General features: G+C 44.7%; 1 long non-coding RNA gene across 1 annotated transcript; it reads right to left on the reverse strand.

The window, feature by feature from the left end:
* Positions 1 to 314: 314 nt before the first annotated feature.
* On the reverse strand, positions 315 to 7,059 carry LOC310839336. Its single transcript, XR_014561448.1, has 3 exons — positions 7,034 to 7,059; positions 4,740 to 4,871; positions 315 to 391 (listed from the first exon to the last, which is right to left on the reverse strand). It is a non-coding gene; the product is annotated as an uncharacterized lncRNA (long non-coding RNA).
* Positions 7,060 to 22,731: the final 15,672 nt, after the last annotated feature.

The following is a 22,731-nucleotide window of genomic DNA, read 5'->3' on the forward strand; positions in this document are numbered from 1 at the left end:
GAACAAGAAGGAGATCCCCTTGCAGAGCTGCAGAGCCGCGCTCCCCCGGCTGACTGGATTAGTCGTCCGGGGGCCATGACACGGCTTCACCAACCCCCACTGTTTATGGAGGCCACGTGATTTGACCACAACACCATCCCACTCGGAAGTGAAACGGCTTTGTGTAATTGCCTATGTTATTCCACACCATTTGTGCAAAGGAAACAGAATACAAATGGGAAGGGGGAAATAATCAATTGTTTGTGGACTGACAACAACAACAACAACAACAACAACAACAGTATATTTTAATTCCATTCTCGAAATTTATTTCTGTTCTGGACATGGGATGAATAAGCAAACATCAGCAATTTCTGCTCCTGTTGTTTCCATTTCTGCCAGATTTCTCTAACTGGTGATTACAGAGAAGTGAGAAATTTATATGTATTTTCAAGTGTTTGTGAAATTAATCTAGAAATGTCATCATTCACACATCAATGTCATTGTTCACAAAATTTTGAACAGATTATGAACATTCAACAGTGAAAGTTTTTTTTTTTTAAAAAAAAGGACTATCATATGAGAATGTTGAAAGTCCCATTGCAAATGTTCAGAAATGCAGGAACAGACTCCTGAGTGCCAACAGTCCATATTTCATATTCACAACCTAACTGAGTGATTGTAGATTTATAGCTGACAACACCTTAAGGCTTGAGAGGAAGGGGGAGCAAAAGTGTAAAAGACGCCAAGAGAATTCAGTAACTAGAGAGGAAGTGCCTTTGGACATATCTATCCTTGAAATTATTTACTGAATTAGAAATTGTATCCCTGTGAACATGACAGAAATTGTTGCTTCTAAAGGAGGTACATTTTCAAGCCTTCTCTGATATTCTACAATATTCAGAACGGTACTGATTCCATTAAACACCAGAAACCAAACAGCTCCTGTCCCTAAACCAGTTCCCAAATGTAAATATGAATTAGCTGTAAGTAGATAGAAGGAACAGGTTGAAGTAGTTGAGGGAAAATCCTGGTTAACAGCATGAGCCTAGGCATGTCAGCTCACTCCTAACATAGATACAGTGGTACCTTGGTTCTCAAACTTAATCCATTCCGAAAGTCCATCCCAAAATAAGAAGAAGAAGAAGAAGAAGAAGAAGAAGAAGAAGAAGAAGAAGAAGAAGAAGAAGAAGAAGAGTTATTATTTATTTATGTATACCCCACCCATCTAGCTGGGTTTACCCAGCCACTTTGGGCAGCTTCCAGCAAAATATTAAAATAAAATAATTCATCAAATATTAAAAGCTTCCCTAAACAGGGCTGCCTTCAGATGTCTTCTAAAAGTCAGATAGTTGTTTATTTTCTTTACATCTGGTGGGATGGCGTTCCACAGGGCAGGTGCCACTACCGAGAATGCCCTTGGTAGTTCCTAAGCATTCCAAAACCAAGGCGTTCTTTCCCATAAAAAGTAAAGCACAATGGATGACTCTGTTCCAGACTTTTAAAAACAACCCCTAAAACAGCAATTTAACATGAATTTTATTATCTAGCAAAACCATTGATCCATAAAATAAAAGCAATAATCCATGTGCTGTACTATAAAATAAATAAGACAGTATTGTAGATGATAAAAATTAAAATTGTTATTTTTTCCTACCTACACTGATAATAGTCATTGTTTGGATGGGGGGCTTTTATCCATTTCCACAGTCACACAATCAGTCAATCAATCAGTAGCTGAACTGGGGTCCACGCAGTCACAAAAACAAATTAACTGAAAAAGCCTCAAAAACAAAAATGCAAAATAAATAGCAAAAACAAAAGCACCAAACATAATCCATTCCAGAAGTCCATTTGATTTCTGAAATATTCGAAAACCAAGGTAAAGCTTCTGATTGGTGCAGGCGCCCTGGAAACAATAGCCGACAACCGCATCAGACATTCGGCTTCTGAAAAAGGTTTGAAAACTGGAACACTTCTAGGTTTTCGGTGTTTGGAAACCAAGGTACGACTGTATTTAAAAGCAAGTCCTCTTGGATTATGGGGCTTTCTCCTTATTAATTGAATTTGGGATTACAACCTCAGAGTACTACTAAACAAGGTTTGCTGGCCACTGATTCTCCAAGGATAACATACACACATTAACGTAGAAATTCTATACAGATCTTGTTGTTGTTTAGTTGTTTAGTCATGTCTGACTCTTCGTGACCCCATGGACCAGAGCACGCCAGGCACTCCTGTCTTCCACTGCCTCCCACAGTTTCATCAAACTCACGCTGGTAGCTTTGAGAACGCTATCCAGCCATCTCGTCCTCTGTCATCCCCTTCTCCTTGTGCCTTCCATCTTACCCAACATCAGGGTATTTTCCAGTTTAATGAGGCTTGCTCCCAAGAACTTAGGTGCAGGGCTGCAGCTTAAATGCTACACATCATGAGGGCTAGAAACTTGTGTTTAAAACGATAGCTTTCTTGATTTCAACAAGAGTGCATCCTGCCATAAAATGTTCATGATAAAAGCTGGGAGGGCGCTATATTCTGGCAAACATGAAAATAAATCAAACTCTCTAGCTGTAACCCAGCTTGCGCTGTATAATTAAAGGTGTGGGCTTTTGGGGAGGTTATGTTATCATTTCCCTAATGACTATAAAACCAGTTTTCTCAGGCTCTTTACATAGCTATAACCTCTTTATGATCTTTACTGCACTATCTGCCAGCTTTATATGCTTTCTTAACCTGTTCTTCAATACCCTTTTCATAATACACAGGGGGCTTTTCCTACATGTTTCAGTGATGTTCTAATCAAAAGCCATCAAATATATATGGCCAATTCATTTGCAGAAAATCAAACATATAAAATAGGGATGTGGCAAATTTCCAGTTACAATACCTTGGATATACTGCAGCTCTATGCTTTTAGATTACAGTTGAGTTTACAACAGGGGGAAGGAAAAAAAACAACCTATCATAATCATTTATGGAGGTCTCTAGAGAGTTCTGGGACGTGGGTGGCTCTGTGGGTTAAACCACAGAGCCTAGGACTTGCCGATCAGAAGGTCGGCGGTTCGAATCCCTGCAACGGGGTGAGCTCCTGTTGCTTGGTCCCAGCTCCTGCCCACCTAGCAGTTCGAAAGCACGTCAAAGTGCAAGTAGATAAATAGGTACCGCTCCGGTGGGAAGGTCAAAGCTGTCAACTTACAGATTTGAAAATAAGGGACCAGCAGCCTCGAAAATAAGGGATCAGAGCCAAAATAAGGGATTTTCCAAACACAGGTATGTTTGACTTCTGACCCCTCCAAGCCAAAGGCAGAAAGCCCAGCCATTAGCCAAACGAAGCCTCAAGCGGTGGTTCCCACAGCACAGCAACCCGGCAAAGGGGATGCAGCAAGGAAAACCACTGTCACCTCTCCGCTGGGAAGCACTGAGCAAAGGCGAGTCCCCAGGCAATGCGGCCAGTTTGATCGGCCCAAGGCATGAAAGCTCCACTCCCCAGTCGTTCTTAGACTCCTTATTGGGTGAACAACGCAGCCAAGCAACACAGTTGGAGCCTTCCTCCTCCGTGGCCGGCAGGGAGGGAGGGAGAGGAGCTGCTTCCTTTGAAACCCGTGAAATTTAAGGGACATCATCAATAAGGGACAGCAATGGGACACTGCACTGGGATAAGGGACTTTCCCGCCAAATAAGGGAAGGTTGGCCGCTATGTGGGAAGGTAAACGGTGTTTCCGTGCGCTGCTCTGGTTCACCAGAAGCGGTTTTGTCATGCTGGCCACATGACCCAGTAGGTGTCTGCGGACAAACGCCGGTTCCCTTGGCCTATAGAGTGAGATGAGCGCACAACCCCAAAGTCAGTCACGACTGGACCTAATGGTCAGGGGTACCTTTACCTTTACCAGAGAGTTCTAAAAAAATATGTCTAGAACATAGGAAGCTGCCTTATACTGAATCAGAATGATGCTCCATCTAGTTCAGTATTGTCTACACGGACTGGCAGCAAATTAAAAAGGGGGTCTTTCCCCGTCCTATAAGAAGATGCCAGAAACTGACAGAGAAGGCACTATATATGCAATGTTCACAAGAATTAGTGGTTTATTTTGGTTCATATCTTGTCTTCGTCTTGAGCTATGCCCTCCGCTATCCTTGACGGACGACATAACGGATGTCAAGGAAATAAACAGCTATCTGACTTTTAGAACACATCTGAAGGCAGCCCTGTTTAGGGAAGTTTTTAATGTTTGATGTTTTATTGTGTTTTAAATATTCTGCTGGGAGCCGCCCAGAGCGGCTGGGAAAACCCAGCCAGATGGGCGGGGTATAAATAATAAATTATTATTAATTACTATAACCGGGTACCATATGAAGATGGGGACATGGGTGGCACTGTGGGTTAAACCACAGAGCCTAGGACTTGCCAATCAGAAGGTCGGCGGTTCGAATCCCTGCGACATCAGACTGCAAGTAGATAAATAGGTACCACTCCAGCGGGAAGGTAAATGGCATTTCCATGTGCTGGTCTGGTTCACCAGAAGCGGCTTAGTCATGCTGGTTACATTACCCAGAAGCTGTACACCGGCTCCCTCGGCCAATAAAGCGAGATGAGCGCCACAACCCCAGAGTCAGCCACGACTGGACCAAATGGTCAGGGGTCCCTTTACCTTTACCATATGAAGACAGACTCTGAATATGTGGGCAACCGTGGGTGGAAGACATCTTGCACTATTTCCTATATTGCCTACTATACATTGGACCAGGAGGCAATTTCTCACCTTAATGTCCGTATTGGAAAGATGCCTCTCTCCGGCAGAGAAGATCCTATGGCTTCTTAGCGATGCAACACTTCAATGACTCATAAAGTCACCCTTTTTGCTTTGGTGAACAAAAAGTTCAGGAAGAAGACCCTGGGCCATGTAGCAGTGAAATGTTGGGGAGACACAGAGATCTAAATAGAGACCACTATTTGTGGCGTGACACCCCTTTCCCTTGTATTTATTTTTGATTCAGATTTGCCATGGCCAATGGCTAGTACAATAAAGTTATTTGGATTGGGTTGGATTCGTCTTCATCTTGGAAAATTGTCTGAGGGCCAATAAATCTGTCATAGCAAAAGGGCAACCAAGACTCAGATTGTCTCCTTGTCCCCTGAGCTTTCTTTCATTACTCCCCTTTCTGGTTCTTTATATACATGATGTATGGCTGAATCACTCCAAGGTGTGAAAATTGGCCTTTGTTTTGGAGGCATTATAACACACCACAAATAGGTGCTGTTTAAATACATTATGAAAAGAATCTTGGCCTTGGTTTGCCTTAATCTACTCAGATTAAGAGAGCCTTGAAGATGCTCTCAACAAACAAGCCATCATCTTGCCAAGTGCTCACTCTAATGCTGTTAAAATATCCATCTATCACGGCCAATGGGACCTTGGGGACATGAGTGTTGCTTTTGACTGGCATCTGATTTTGATAGAAGTTGTTCCGGACGGGGAAGGGGGACCTCCCCTGTAGGAATGCTACATAATCAAACATGTCCTTCTTCTACATTGTTTTTTTTTATTTTTGGCAGAATGGCTGTCACATACAAATAAGCAATGATTTCCCTCAACTGCTGTTCTCTAAAGAAACAAGCTAGCATTTGGGAACAGATTGGCCAGCACTGACTTTTCCTCACAGAATTGTTAATGAGCTACCTGGAGAAATATCCTGCACAACAAAGTAGTTTTGAAGTCAGAACTCTCTGTCACTTTGGAGCCTCAGAAACCATATTGCATTTTGGGTTCTTTAAAAAAAGCAAGATTTTGTTGTTCATATCTCGATAAATGTACTGTGGGTGCCACAGCATAATGGCTACCAGAGAAGGGCGGGGAGTCACCTAGAGCAGGTATCTCAGATCCCCAGTCCAAGCAGAAACCTGTACCCCTTTTACATGGATTGAGGATAGTGAGAGGGGAACAGATTTCCTCATAATTTATAATTTTGTTGCTGAGTTATGGACCGAGTGCTATGAACTCAGGTGAAAGTTCTCTGGCATTGTGCAATTTCAAGGTACAGTGGCACCTCGGTTCTCAAACATCTCCATTGCCAAACATTTTGGAAACCAAATGCCCCAAACCTGGAAGTAAATGCTTCCATTTTCGAACGCGCCTCAGAAGTTAAATAGCTTCCACTGTGTGTTTTTCGATTTTCTCAATTGCATTTGCAGCCAGTCCTTTGCACCTCGGTTTTCAAACATTTCGGAAGCCGAACGGTTTTTCGGAACAGATTACATTTGAAAACCGAGGTACCACTGTATCTTCCAAGTCACAGGTGGCGCTGTGGTCTAAACCACTGAGACTCTCGGGCTTGCCTATCAGAAGGTTGGTGGTTTGAATCTGCACGTCGAGTTGAGCTCCTGTTGCTCTCTCCCAGCTCCTGCCAACCTAGCAGTTTGAAAGCACACCAGCACAAGTAGATAAATAGGTAGCGCTGCAGTGGGAAGGTAAAAGGAGTTTCCATGCACTCTGGTTTCCATCATGGTGTCCTGTTACGCCGGAAATGGTTTAGTCATGCTGGCCACATGACCTAGAAAGCTGACTGCAGACAAACGCTGGCTCCCTCGGCCTGAAAGGTGAGATGAGCGCCACACCCCATAGTCGCCTTTGACTGGACTTAACCATCCAGGGGTCCTTTATCTCCCAAGTCTAAGGCAAAATTACATATAAGATGGTGTATATTAGGAGAAATTTGCTCTAAAATCCTGGTGAATTTTCATGAGGACAGATTGCTCATTGGTGTGGCAATCTGGAGAACTGAATTTAAGACTGGAAGAAGGAGAGACTAAGAGAAACAAAAAACCCCCCACAGATTTACCTATCTCTGGTTTCAAGCTTGCAACGCCTTTCATCAGGGAAATCTAAGCCAACTAGCTAATCACAATATCCTTCCTCATTTAGCAAGTTGTATTTATTGAATGTATTTATTATTGCATTTATATCCCAATTTTCCTCGAAGGAGCTCAAGGTGGAGAACATGGCCCTACCCTTATTCATATCACTCTCAGAACCATCCTGTGAGGTAAATAATATACCCTCCAAGTGTCCCAATTTTCCAGGGACAGTCCCGGAATTACAAAAGCCATCCCGGCTTCTGATCTGATCCTGAAATGACTCTATTTCTCCTGCCAGTGCTGCTCTGCTTTCTTGGTGTGTGTTTTTTTCTTTTTGTAAATCTACCAAAGAATAAAATAAAATCAGGATTAGGGGTTGTTGTTTTTCCAGGACAGTGGAAGGCATGTGTGCTGCGTCTTCTGATAGGAAATGTTCTGTGGAGGGTGAGACACCAAAAATAGGTGGTCAAGGAGTGTCTGTTGAGGGTGGGGGGAATAAGAAATGTCCTTATTTTCATCTGAGGAGTGCTGGCGGGTATTAAATTAGGCTATCAGTCGGTGAGCAGTCCAAGGTCACAAGGTGAGGTTCATGGCCAATGGAGATTTGAACCCTGGTCTCTCTTGTCCTAGTCTAACACTCTGACTTCTGGCTTTATGGTTACTCTGGCTTTGGAGCATACTTTAGAGGGATTTGGGAAAGGAGTATGAAAGGGAGGCAGCAACTCAGAAAAATTGAAGGCTGCTGCGTTCACCAATGAACCCGTCTGTTATTATGAGGCAGTCGCCTGGGAGAGGAAGCAAAGTTGCCGGTTAAAATAACAAACATGCAATGAAGGCCAGGGAGATGGAGGAGAAGGGAAAACAGTAATAGGCATTTGTCTGAGCAGTAACAACGCAGGAAGGCACCAAAATTCAAGTCTGACTCATAAGCATCAGGGATGCTGTGATACACCATGACACTTTCCATGGTGCTAACCTTTATCTAACTGCGAGAGCACACTGCTTCTTGTATTATTAAGAGCTTATTTCTTGCCTGCACTGCTGGGCTCACTGGTTCAATTTCAAGTAGATTTCAAGTACAGTCGGCAGAAGAAAACATCCTTCGAGAGTGGCTTTGATTCAGGTAGGGAATGTAGGACTTGATTTTGGAGGGGAAACCTGATTGCTAGATCGCTGTGCCCCACCCCTGTCTGCCATCGCACAGAAGAACATGCGCGGCTCTCTGAGGCTTTGACTCTGCTAGTATCAGAGAACAGGAATTCTTGAGTCGAGGTGCATTTGTTGACATGCCTTATTTGAAATATCTGGGAATCTTGCAGAAAGGTAATGCTCATTAAGCACAGTGGAAGAAAGCTGCGTTTGTGTACCTCCAGAAAGTATATGAACAGAAATAGATTAGAAGGTGGAAAGAGACACCATTTAAGAAACAGTAATTCTCACAGGAGACAATAATAATAATAATAATAATAATAATAATAATAATAATAATAATAATAATAATAATTTATACCCTGCCTATCTGACTGGGTTTACCCAGCCACTCTGGGTGGCTCCCAACAGAATATTAAAAACATTCTAGTTCTTTGAACAAGGGTGGGAAACAGGCCCAGGGGTCAAATGCACCCCCAGCTCTCTAGCCCCCCAGGACTGACCAAAGGGCATACACCTTTCCACTCTTGGGCTGGATATGCAAATGACATGAGACATTGGCTGTGTGTACTCTATGCTTTTTTAAAAATGCAGCTGAACCCAGGCACTCAAAATTCTACATCAAGAAAAGTTGAATTCTGCATCTTGGGAGGAAATATGCAAATGGTGCTGAAGGATGCTTGTTTAATCATATATCATCTAGACTGCAAGCTTTTGCACTCTTTCTTGGGAACAAGTCACATTATCATAGAATCTTAGAGTTGGAAGGGACCCTGTAATGGTTCTAGGGGTTGCTCATGCATAAATCGATGCCACACCTGGCTGGGTTACCTGGGTGAACCCTTTCTGTCTGGACAGCCTCTCACCCGTGGCTGTCTCAATCGCTGGCAGAATCCGTCAGTGGGCATTTCTTGAACTTCTTCCAGCAAAGAAGCTCTTTGACGCCTAGTCGCCGCCTACTCTCCCTGCGCGGAAGCCTTCTGCGCAGGGAGGGTGTGGGCAGCGGAGGACCCGTGCTCTCCCGGCTGGTCTCCCGCGAGGAGTCATGGAGCCACCTCACCGATTCCCCCATCTGCCCCCCTTCTCCACTGGTGCTACGCTGAATTCCTTCCCCAGAAGATGGGCTGCTTCTCTCCCTCCTGGGACGCTCTCCGGAACCCATCTGGAGCCCTCCCTCTCCCTCTGGCTCTGATGGCAGTTCCCTGACAGACCCCAAGGGTCATCTAGTCCAACCCCCTGCAATGCAGGAATCTCAACTAAAGCATTCATGACAGATGGCCATTCAATCTCTGCTTTAAAACCTTCAAGGAAGGTGAGTCCACAACCTCCAGAGGGAGACCGTTCCACTGTCAAACAGCTCTTGCTGCCACAAAGTTTTTCCTGATGTTTAATCGGTATCTCCTTTCTTGCAACTTGAGAAAGTACAAATGAAGTTAAATTCAGTGGGACTCATATCTGAGGACACAGCCATAGGCTCAAACTGTAAATCTGCATTTTTTCTGTCTCCTACTAATACACTAATGTTTCATTTCAAGATCCTGAAACTCTACTTTAGCTGCCCCTCTGATTTCACAGTTTTCACCTGGCTTTGCCCACATACCTTCAAACATGTTCCACGAGGGCTAGAAACTTTGCCTTTAAGGTGAAAGCTGAGATTACTTCCAAAACTGGATTCTGTGCCCAGTGATACCATATTTTGCACTAACATGGAACGGCAGGATATGTATTAGGGTTGCCGTATTTCAAAAATATGGACACAAAAGTCGTTGAGCTCTTTTTGGCCAATGCAAAGTTGATGACATATGGCTACTCTAAGGTAAAGGTAAAGGGACCCCTGACCATTAGGTCCAGTCATGGCTGACACTGGGGTTGCGGCGCTCATCTCGCTTTATTGGCCGAGGGAGCCAGCGTACAGCTTCCGGGTCATGTGGCCAGCATGACTAAGCCGCTTCTGGCGAACCAGAGCAGCACACGGAAACACCGTTTACCTGCCTGCTGGAGCGGTACCTATTTATCTACTTGCACTTTGACGTGCTTTCGAACTGCTAGCTTGGCAGGAGCAGGGACTGAGCAACGGGAGTTCACCCCGTCGTGGGGATTCGAACCACCGACCTTCTGATCGGCAAGTCCTAGGCTCTGTGGTTTAACCCACAGCACCACCCACATCCCATGGCAACCCTAGGATACATACAAACCCAACTCTACTTTTGAAATGGCATGTCAAAACACAAGCTCTGCATAAAATCACTGATATTTCCCCGCCTCCTTCGTTCTTCTTGCTCATCCTCTTGCCCCCCCCCCATTGTATTTTATTTCATTCCTCTGTTGCAAGTTAACGCTGACTGTGTCGCTCAGCACAAACTTCACACAGCAAGTGACCTACTTTGGTATTTGTTATCCGCCCGATTTGGGTAGAAGTGCAAAATAATGACTTGGCTCCATGCGCTGGCCTTTTTACCTTCAGAATGGACTTCTAAATCAAGCCCAGAGAGCACTGACTGAAAATCATTTGGGGGCTGTCTGCTCTAAAGGTCACCGCATGAAATAGTGCAAGATAAGTTTGCCCTAGTTTATAGTGGAGCAATCTCCATCACAAGGGGACCACGAGAAGAAGTGCCACTTAATTCAGCTCATCCGGCACCTTCAGGGTCTGGGATGGCAATTGGAACAAGGGAAGCCAATGGGATCTGTCTCCAAGCTGAATGAATCAAGAAAAATACAGGCAGCAATGGCATAAAATATATGGAAGAAGACCTGTCTTGCACGTAGCTATTCTCAAAACAAGCATGCGGCATCCTTCAAGGTCTGCCAGGAAGGTCTTAATTTTCTGTCCGGTGGAAGATCAGATAATCATTGACTCAGTGTGGTTCAGACTCAGCACTGAAAATGGCACATCACATGGGAAAGCTGTTAACCCTCTCCCCCTGTTTCTCTGGTGTATGCTGGGAATAATTCTCTATCCATATGGGATTTATGTTTTTGGCCTTCCACCCATCCCCACTTTCCAATTATTCATTAATTCTCTGATTAGCATTATTAATATAGTGCCTGTCATCCACGTATCTGACGATTCTATTGAACAGACTTTGGAGTGGCATTTGACGTCAGTGGACTAAATCTTCATTTGGTATAGGGACAACATGTTGTGAACGGCACGGAGAGTCGGAGGCAGCACCGTGTGATCTACAAATCCGACATCGGGAGAAGCAAATATGTGCCCACGCAGAGGATGTCTCTCAGAATTGCATGCAGAGATCTGAGAGCCAGCAAATCTTGTTGAAGGAACACCCACCCACCCCAAAGGTCCGTGCAAAGGAAATTCAGCAGGGTCAGGTAGGAGGTGAACAAGCAGCACCCCAGGAGAGGACAGCTTGAGGTTTGTTGAGGCGTAGATGAAAGAAAGCAACCCAAAGCCTTCTGCAGGATGTAGCTGGTTATTTGAGCATCGTCCTCCTGTCCTGTCCTTAGCCATGCAGTGTATTAGATACACATGTAAACAGAAAGTCCGGCAGGATTTGTAAGCCTTAGAGCAAATATTTTTCCCAATACCGGAAATATGGAATCGACCAGTGCTGCTCGTGGCGATGACTTCTGTTTGCCTTGCTTCTTACTGCCTGAATTGTCCTTTCTTCAGCTGCCTTGGTTCTAGGAGTTTGCATCCAGAGGCACATTTACCTAATCTGCAATTTATGAAATGATACACAAAATGCATTCGCTCCAAATGTGCACATTTCTGAATTTTGCAATGCACTTCTCTAAGTAAGTCGTGTGTATGAAAAGGCTTGTGTTAGGGTAAGGTAAAAGGACCCCTGACCATTAGGTCCAGTCGTGGCCGACTCTGGGGTTGCGGCACTCACCTCGCTTTATTGGCTGAGGGAGCCGGCGTACAGCTTCCGGGTCATGTGGCCAGCATGACTAAGCCGCTTCTGGCGAACCAGAGCAGCGCACAGAAATGCCATTTACCTTCCCGCCAGAGTGGTACCTATTTATCTACTTGCACTTTGACGTGCTTTCGAACTGCTAGGTTGGCAGGAGCTGGGATGAAGCAACAGGAGCTCACCCCGTCGCAGGGATTCGAACCGCTGACCTTCTGATCGGCAAGTCCTAGGCTCTGTGGTTTAACCCACAGCGCCACCCACATCCCTTGTGTTAGGGTAAAGCATGCATCAAAAAATGCTCAAGTCTGTGAAAATGATGCATTTTATTAGGGGACATTGCTTTGCAGCCCCCCCCCCCCAAAAAAAGGTGTGTTAGGAGAAATTAATTTTGATGAATTTTTCTAAGGACTTTAAAAATGCATGTAAATGTGATGAACTGAACTTGGAAAAATGAGAAAATGAAATTGTCAGATTTAGAATGTGTACACTGGCAGCAAGGTGGACAGATGGGGATCATCAGCCTGGGAAGGCAACCCATACAGGAGAAGGAAAACTCTGACCCTAAACTCCTAATGCCTTCTTCAGGAGAAGAAAAGGCTAAAGAGCAAACCCTATACAAATGGAGACAGTTGGATAGCAACCTTGTACAGTGGTACCTCGGGTTACAGACGCTTCAGGTTACAGACGCTTCAGGTTACAGACTCCACTAACCCAGAAATAGTACCTCGGGTTAAGAACTTTGCTTCAGGATGAGAACAGAAATCATGCGCCGGAGGTGCAGCGGCAGCGGGAGACCCCATTAGCTAAAGTGGTACCTCTGGTTAAGAACAGTTTCAGGTTAAGAACGGACCTCCAGAATGAATTAAGTTCTTAACCTGTGGTACCACTGTACACCTCTTTCTGGCAACTCCTGCAGCCCAACTGGTGCCAAACGTATTGCTCTACTTTCCTTTGGACCACATCAGTGAGGCGGGGGGGGGGCACACGCATGTTGCATGATGTCAGTCGCATTTTTGGAGGAGCCCCCCTCCTCCAAAACATGTGCAGGTCACACATCCACGTTACAGTGGCGGACACCCACAATCGTGAGATGGCACCCCTGTTTGGTTTCTTGGTGAGACCCATTTAGTCTGTCTGAATGCTCTAGGCATATGCTGAGGCCAACTACAATGCCTTGCCTTGTCCATCTAGACCCCTATGGCGTTTCTCACCAGCAGGGCAAAGAAGAATTAAACTAAATGTTTCACTTCTAATCCCCCTAACTCGAGTCATGTGCTAATAGAAACTTATGCAGTTGGATGGATGTTAACTTAAGGCAAAGAAGTGAGAGATCTTGCTGTCAAGCGGCCATAAGATTTATCCTACCCTACGTTATTAAGTTTGGGATCTAAATCTGGCTTTTGTTCCAGCAGAAGCCTTAAGGGATCGTGGATAATTTCCAGCATATTTAGCAGAGTACACTGAGCCTTCCCTAAAGAGCAGTTCTCTTAATTGCTCAGGAGCGTTTCTGGACACATAATCCTGTCCTTAAATTACAAAGTGCTGAAACTGAGCCAGCTGCCACCCCCCACAATCTACGCAGAATAGCGTTGAAAAGGCCCTTGGCGGGTCTTGCCATGTTATTGACATATTGCTCCTCTGCAAAGTTCACCGCCTTTCCAGAAAGGGATCTGTTTATTATAATACGAACATGCACATGATCCCTGCCAGGCTTCGCTTTAATCTCTGTTAAATAGCAGAGTTATTTCATAAGTAATTCCAAACACTGATGGAGCGCTAACATCCCAGGAGGGAGGCCAGACTCGGGCATTGTCTAATGCATTAGGAAGCTAATATAAGAAGGATTTGCCACAATTAGGAGTAGAGATTAGGAGGGATGCATGCAAAGTGTTTGACTAATAAAGAAAGCCTCTCCCTGCCGCATCTTTCCTACATGTGAAGTAGCAATTTTGTTCACTCTCTCAGCTGTTTAGTTTGTCCCTCTATTGCCATAATATCAGAGTATGTCTCCAGACCAGGGGTGGAACTCAACATACGAGTGCTAAGGCAAATGTTCCTTCAGAACAAGGATTTCTGCTTGGGCAGCAGAACATTCTCTCCCTGTCCTCCATAAATAGCCTCTAAGGATTCCTCAAATTCTCTGGAACAATTTATTTGTTTATGCCATTTATATTACCCACCTTTTACTCCAAGGAGGTTAAGGTGTTGGACGTGATTCTTCCCCCTCCTCATTTAATCCCAAACATAGGCACCAGCTCTTGGGAACTGAGGCACTTCCCCCCCCCCATTATTATTTTTTGGGGGGGGCTCAATGTTCAGAAGGCATTCAGCTCTGCCCTCTGGCTCCTTGTGATGTCATGTGCTCAACATCAGGATGTCGCAATGGGGCGTCTCAATCATCTATAGAAGTTGGTGCCTCAGATCCCAAAGCTTTGAGGTAGGTTAGTCTGAGAGGTATCAACTGCCTCAAGGACACCAAGTGATAATCATGACCAAGTGTCAGGGAATGGGCTGATTAGGGCTGCACTGAGCAGGAATGGTGGGAGCCACCCCCTCCCCATGATCCTGATCCTGATTTGGAACAGTGGTTTGCAGAGGGACACAGTTCAGAAGGCAGAAGCTGGGAAATACTGGATGGGGAACAGCTAGGAAAAGAAACACTGGGAGGGAGAGGGTTAACAGATTCATGGTCTCTGGACAGCATTCATCCGCTCTTCCCAAGGTCAAGAAGAGCTGAGAAAGTGGCAGAACAGAAAGCACACAAAGCACAGAGGGGACAAGCTCAGATTACAAGATGTAGAAGTGACGTGGAATAATAAGGACGTAAGGGGTGGAACCCTTAATTGGGAGCACCACCATTTCTAGGAGATGGGTTCTTTGTTCTCCTACTGTGATTATTAAAGTTTCTAGCTGGTAGGAAGACTCCCTTTTCTTTGTTCTGCTTATCTACTGCCACAGGGAAGGAAGTGTCAGGAGCTCGTCCTTCTCTCGAGTAGGACCCTGGCAGAGACACATGCCCAACTGGCATATTCCCTCCCTCCTGGTCAATCGTTCAGGAGCTTGTTTGTGATGCCTGAACATCACAGCGACCGATGCCAACAGACATCAGCACACTTAGGGATCCGCAGAGTCTTCACAGCTTGCGTAACAGACCTCAGCAACTCAGCATTTTGGCTAATCTACTTTATTTACATATAAAGACACACGGAGCACTGCAACATGGCTTCCTCTCTCTCTAGCATCAGACAGCAAAGAAAGAGAACAAAGGACAATAGTCCCACTTTACGGAACACAGTAACACAAACATCCTGTCTCTGTCATTTCCCACTTTGTGGAGTCAAACATACACTATCATGTGATAGACAAAAATCCCATGACTACAATCATGGAACAGAAATTCTAACAGGAAGCCAAGTGGGGATTTGAACCCTGGTCCAGCACTCTAATCATTACACCGCAATTGCTCTCTGGAGAGGTTGCATGTGGGAGAAGGAGAGAGGGGGGTCCTGCTTTTGCAAGCAGAACTTGTTGTGCTGATGGGACTCATCAGTAGAATGCCACCTGGGTACTGGTATATTTTTTGAATGTTCAAAATCTTGCTGACTCATAGAATTTTGCATTTGGAAGGGACCCCAAGGATCATCTAGTCCAACCCCTTAGAATGCAATGAAATTTTTTTAGTTTAGACATTCAAATGTTGAATGCAACATTCAAATTTAAATTCTACCTCAAGGCTAAGTGTGATGCAGTGCAAGCCTGGTACATGTGTCTACTCAGAAGTAAGCCCCATTAGGTTCAATAGGACTTACTCCCCAGGTAATCCACACACACAAGATTGCAGCCTTAAATACATTGGCACCTCTTGATTGTTATGATTTCGGTAGGCGTCAAATTCGTAATCGGATAAACTGTCAGCTGTCAAGTACTGTCAAGTTTCAAATCCCATTGCGAATCAGTAAACAGTGCCATGCAGTAAACGCTGCTGCTTGCCAACTGTCAAGTGTTGTTAAATGCTACCAGATATTGATTTCAAACATCAGATGTCAAATGCAGATATCAAATATTGGGTGAACATTTGGCAAATGGAGAACGCCATGTAAATGTTGCAGACTGCCAAGGATCTCACTTGAATGAATGTTCCTCCACACCAAAACAACAATAAATGACCAAGATTGCTGCAGGTCAGAAAGTGTCAGGTTGGGAAGAAAATGAGGTCAGGATTCTTTCTCCTAAAAGCTAGCTTTTTATGCAGAGAGAATTGCGGAGATGGAGAAGCATTCAGTTGTTCAATCCCCCACCTGCAGTATGAAGTGGTACAGGCCAGAGATGGGTTTGTTGTTGTTTAGTCGTTTAGTCATGTCTGACTCTTTGTGACCCCATGGACCTCCCGCAGTGTGGTCAAACTCATGTTAGTAGCTTCGAGAGCACTGTCCAACCAACTCGTCCTCTGTCTTCTCCTTGTGCCCTCCATCTTTCCCAACATCAGGGTCTTTTCCAGGGAGTCTTCTCTTCTCATGAGGTTGCCAAAATATTGGAGCCTCAGCTTCAGGATCTGTCCTTCCAGTGAGCACTCAGGGCTTATTTCCTTCAGAATGGAGAGGTTGGATCTTCTTGCAGTCCATGGGACTCTCAAGAGTCTCCTCCAGCACCATAATTCAAAAGCATCAATTCTTCAGCGATCAGCCTTCTTTATGGTCCAGCTCTCACTTCCATACATCACTACTGGGAAAACCAGAGCTTTAACTATACGGACCTTTGTTGGCAAGGTGGGTTTAGCATCTCCAAAAGAGCTAGGCCAGGTAAGAACAGCCATGTTGGATTAGACGAAGGCCTATTTAGGCCCTGATTCCTCTTCCCCACAGTGTCCAAGTGCTGGGAAACCCATAAGCAAGACTACAGCATTTCTCCCATGGCTCATCACTACCAGTGGGTTATATTTAGAGGTCTTCTACCTAAAAAAAAAAATTGAGGTTTAATTTCGCTATCATAAGAAGAGCCTGCTGAATCCAGCTCCAGGCCCATCTTTTTTTAAAAAATAAATAAATTATACTTTTCAGATATATACATGTCAACAATTTTACAATCATTTTGACATTTCAAAACTTGACTTCCTTCCCCCTCTTTCTGAGGTTCCTTAAATTTATTTTTAATATCTTCTGCATATCCAAATTCACTTAATTTACTCACTTATTTATCTTCTTTAATTATATACATTTATGTAACCGCAGGTTATTACAATAATCCTGCCAGTATTTTTGTCTGGAGGGTGGCAACACGAGAACGGGGCCTTCTCTGCAGTGGCTCCCCATCTGTGGAATGTTCTCCCCAGGGAGGTTTGCCTGGCGCCTTCATTACACACCTTTAGGCACCAGGCAAAAACATTCCTTTTTAACCAGGCCTTTGGTTGACCTGATCTACATCCAATGCCCTTTTAAAATGTGGCTCTTGGGGGGGGTGCTATTGGGTTATTGTTTTTACTTTGATTTTATATACAGTGGTACTTCAGGTTAAGAACTTAATTCGTTCTGGAGGTCCATTCTTAACCTGAAACTGTTCTTAACCTGAGGTACCACTTTAGCTAATGGGGCCTCCCATTAGCTGCCGCCGCACCGCTGGAGCACAATTTCTGTTCTCATCCTGAAGCAAAGTTCTTAACCCGAGGTACTATTTCTGGGTTAGCAGAGTCTGTATCCTGAAGCGTATGTAACCTGAAGCATCTGTAACCCGAGGTACCACTGTATTGTGATCTTTTATGTGAACTGCCCTGAGACCTCCAGGTACAGGGCAATATAGTAGTACCTCAGGTTAAGCACTTAATTCTTTCTGGAGGTCTGTTCTTAACCTGAAACTGTTCTTAACCTGAAGCACCACTTTAGCTAATGGGGCCTCCTGCTGCTGCTGCCGCGCCGCCGGAGCCAGATTTCTGTTCTCATCCTGAAGCAAAGTTCTTAACCTGAAGCACTATTTCTGGGTTAGCAGAGTCTGTAACCTGAAGCGTATGTAACCTGAAGCATCTGTAATCCAAGGTACCACTGTATTGTGATCTTTTATGTGAACCACCCTCAGACCTCCAGGTATAGGGCGGTATATAAATTCAATTAATAATAATAATAATAATACAGGCAATCAACACTAAATTGCCCTGCTCTCTGCCTTATGCTGTTCTTTTCCCACTGTGCTCTCCAACAAATAGTCTGGTGGCTACCACGCACAGGGACCTGACTTCTGGTTGCCAAACAGTTTGGAGGTTTGTAAAAAAAATAAAAAAAAATAAGCCACAGCTTCTTTTCTATCCCATTGCCAACACTGGGTTGCGATTGGCCCTGCCTGGAGTTTCGCCTTGGGAGGCAAGACAGAACCTTTCCACTCCATGATTGCAGGCCTCCTTGACATGTCATCTTTGTGCATCATATATTATAAATAAAAGGACCCTGTGAAGATGAACGTGGTTTGTCTCCCGCTGCCCCACCGTAGGCCAGCAGATGGGAAGAGAGACATCATCTCGCCCAACCGCTGGATCCGGGGAATGATTCACAATTCACTCAGCGTTCCCAACCCCAACCCCCACATACACACCCTCAAGGCTTCAAAGCGCCCCGTGGATTTAATCATGGGGGGAAATTTAACTACAAATTGTTTGTTACAGCTGATAAGCAGTTGAGTGAGAGTCAAACTGTGACTATGTAACATCCGAGAGTGCTTGCTGGCATAAAAAAACATTTTTCATTCAAGCTTTAAACCCAGGCTGCCAGTATAGCTTGCTAGCTTGAAACAGCCTCCCAAAGAAGGGGGGATGTGCAGAAAAGGAATTGCACTCTTGATTGAGGGATTGTGGTGGAGATGGAGGCATGGGAGACATGCCAAAAAAGCATGGCACTTCCTGTTTTGTGCCGCGACGCCCCAGCAAGGCTTTGTAAGGCCTTTTCCTTAAGAGAACCCCTCGCAAAGTCTCCCTGCTGGGAGGGAAGCAAAATAAGCTTCTCTTGAAGGAGAGGTAAAGTTAAAGGGACCCCTGACCGTTAGGTCCAGTCGTGGCCGACTCTGGGGTTGCGGCGCTCATCTCGATTTATTGGCCGAGGGAGCTGGTGTACAGCTTCCGGGTCATGTGGCTAGCATGACTAAGCTGCTTCTGGCGAACCAGACCAGTGCACGAAAACGCTGTTTACCTTCCCGCCAGAGTGGTACCTATTTATCTACTTGCACTTTGATGTGCTTTTGAACTGCTGGGTGGGCAGGAGCTGGAACCGAGCAATGGGAGCCCACCCCGTCACGGGGATTCGAACCACCAACCTTCTGATCGGCATGTCCTAGGCTCTGTGGTTTAACCCACAGCGCCACCCACGTCCCTTGCCAAATCTACCCCAGGCAAGCAGGGGGTGAGGCTTTGCAAGAGCTTCTCCTGGGCAGAAAGCCCAGGCAGAACCTCACACCCCATCCCATTACTGGGGTGGCAGCAGGGTGTTTGGCCTCAGAACGCATGCACACACACACACACACACACACACACACACACACACAGTTATGGTTCAAAATGAAATGAAATCTTCTATGAAATGTCTGTGAGATGGCCCTCTATTTGCGAATAGGATGGAGGGCACAATCCACATACAGTGTACCGAACTTAAAAATGGAAAGTGTAATACTGGTGGACAACAAAAGAGGTTTAAAGACACTATCAAGGAAAATCTTGAAAAATGTAGTATAAAAACCGGTACAGATGGGGCTCGTCCCAATATAAAAAAGGACCACTGGGAAACACTGGCCTGAGAGCGCTCCAGTTGGAGAACCGCCTTTACCAAAGGTGTCATGGGCTTTGAAGAGGCTTGAACTCAGGACGGAAGGGAGAAACGTGCTAGGAGGAAGGCACATTTACATGACTGAGAATCACAGAGCCAGAGCCAGAGAAGTTTAAAGCGTTAAAATTGAGATGTGGAAAATATGGAAACAACGAGAAGAGGCAGGATTGAGATTTGGAGATATGCTTCAAGGTCCAGACTATGGGAAGCCCCCAAAAATTAATAATTATAATTTGGATGATAATTTGGTCTTTTTTATTTTTTATTGGATTATGATTTTATATGTTAATTGGATGGGTTTTTTTTTACTGGAAAATTAATAAAAACGATTTAACAGAAAAAGAGGAAGGCACATTTGGCAAACCCTCACCATGATCAACACCTGTCCAGAAACTTCGGTCCCCACTGTGGAAGGACGTGTCACTTACGGACGAGTCACTTACAGACTCACTGTTAAAACCATGTTCATGGAAGACATCTTACTTGGCTTCGAGTGATTGCCAAAGAAGATGATGACTGGCCCCAGAAAACCCTGTTGGTCCCCCTGCCCCTCAGTAAGACCACCTGAGGGAAATGACTGAATTCACCTTGCCATAGTGATTTGTGGCCATTGCTAGCCTTATGCTCCATGAATTTTTCTGATCCTCTTTTATAAAGACGTGGCCATCACTCCATCTTGCGGGAGCACGGCTCATTAATTTCCATGTGCTAAGCAGTATTTCCTTTTTCTTCTTCCAACATTCAGCTTCACTGAATGGCCCTGAGTGTTATGAGAGAGGAAGCCAGTGTGGTGTAGTGGTTAAGAGCGGTAGTCTCGTAATCTGGTGGACTGGGTTCGCTTCCCCGCTCCTCCACATGCAGCTGCTGGGTGACCTTGTGCCAGTCACACTGCTTTGAAGTCTCTCAGTCCCACTCACCTCACAGAGTGTTTGTTGTGGTGGAGGAAGGGAAAGGAGAATGTTAGTCCTCCTTGAGACTCCTTTGGGTAGTGATAAAGCGGGATATAAAATCCAAACTACTACTATTCTTCTTCTTCTTCTTCTTCTTCTTCTTCTTCTTCTTCTTCTTCTTCTTCTTCTTCTTCTTCTTCTTCTTCTTCCTTTCCCCCTATTCACTATCATTCTGCTCCTACTTCAAATGTTTCTGAGCAGCAGAAGCACATGTGCCAAGAAGATAGTGCCAAATAGTTCGGGGAAGGGAGACTCACTGCTTTAATGCTGCATTCATATCTGCACATATATATATCTGCACATATATATATATATATATCCAGCTTCCAGCAGGGGACACAGAAAGTTCAGTGTGCAGCAACTCTCTGCAGTATTCCAAAGGGAGCATGTAATCACTGAGGTCTGAAATAACTTGGTCTCAGCATCATAAAATTCCTGCCATGGTGGCAGGTTGCGGGTTGCCCTTCACAACAAAGGGTTAATGTGCTGTTAACTCTCACTTCAGGTCAATGGAGCCGATTGAAATCCTTATTAAGCTCAGTAAACTGTGTCCAGAAAACAGGAATGCTTTGGCTTGGCTTTTTTGTTGTTGTTGTTAACTAAGGAACAAGTTGAGATCAGTCTCCTAAATTAAGGGTGTGACCAGAATTAGATGCCTGGTTTTTGATTGGGGCAGCTATTCCTCAGGCAGCCCTAGCCTTTGTGTCTCTGGCATATATTTATTTATTGGTTTTATATACCTCCTTATGCCCGGAGGTCTCAGGGCAGTTCTCAGAAAAGATCGCAATATATAAAATAAAAATAAAAACAATAACCTGATAACACCCCGCAAAAAAAGAGCCACATTTTAAAAGGGTATAGGATGTCAAACAGGTCAGCCAAAGGCCTGGATAAAAAGGAATGTTTTTGCCTGGCACCTAAAGGTGTGTAATGAAGGAGCCAGGCAAGCTTCCCTGGGGAGAGCATTCCACAGATGGGGAGCCACTGCAGAGAAGGCCCCGTTCTCATGTTGCCACTCTCCGGACTTCTCAAGGAGGAGGGACACGAAGGAGGGCCTCAAAAGATGTTCTCAGGGTCTGGGAAGCTTCATATGGAAAGAGGCAGTCCTCTTTTTTATAAAAATCTTTATTATAAATTTCAACACAATAATTTTAACAAAATACATCATCCACATTGTTTCTCCCCCCTCCATTTTTTCCCTCCCCCCCCTAAACATTTCCTCCAAGGAGGTAAAAGTAGAATACATGCACACACCTATTTCATCTTCAGAACAACCCGGTGAGATAGGTTTAGCTGTAAGAGAATGACAGAAACAACCCCACCCTGTCCACAGCCTCATAGCCATGTGGGGATTGGAACCCTGGTCTCCCAGATCCTAGTCCAATCACTCTAATAATAATAATAACTAATTTTATTAATTTTATTAATTATATCCCTCTCATCTAACCACTACATTACACTGGCTGTCCTATAATGCCTCATTAAATTTTGTGACTCATGGTATATGATGGCTTAGGGCCCTCGTATTTACGGGACCCCCTCTCCTGGTATGCCCCACAGAGGACCTTAAGGTCCATGAATAATCATAGTTTAGAGGTCCTGGGCCCTAAGGAAGACAGATTATCCTCCACTAGGGCCAGGGCCTTCTCAGTGATGGCTCCGACCTGGTGGAATGCTCTGTCCCATGAGACCAGGGCCATGCAGAATTTAACTTCCTTCTGCAGGGCCTGTAAGACAGAGCTATTCCACCCGGCTTTCAACTTGAACTTAGCCTGATCTTTTATTCCCCTTCCTTCCCTCCCCCTCCCCTTTTTATGAAGATTACCCGCTCTGGGATCCCATAGCTAATTCTCCCCTGGTATCCTTGCTGGCCCAAATAGGACTAACTTAGCCAGCTAGCCCTGGTGATCATCTAATGTTTATTGGATGGATTCCCCCCCCCAAAAAAATTGATTTTTGAATTCTGAATTTATTGTTATTTTATTGGTATTTTATGCTGTTTTTTGTTGCATCAATTAAGTGTTTTAAATTTGTTGTTAGCCGCACTGAGCCTGGTTTTCTGAACCGGGAAGGGCGGGGTATAAATAAAAAATTATTATTTATTATTATTATATATGTGAGATCTA

The sequence above is a fragment of the Podarcis gaigeae genome (genome assembly GCF_964106915.1).
Source record: "Podarcis gaigeae genome assembly, chromosome: 2".
NCBI classification, from domain to species: Eukaryota; Metazoa; Chordata; class Lepidosauria; order Squamata; family Lacertidae; genus Podarcis; species Podarcis gaigeae.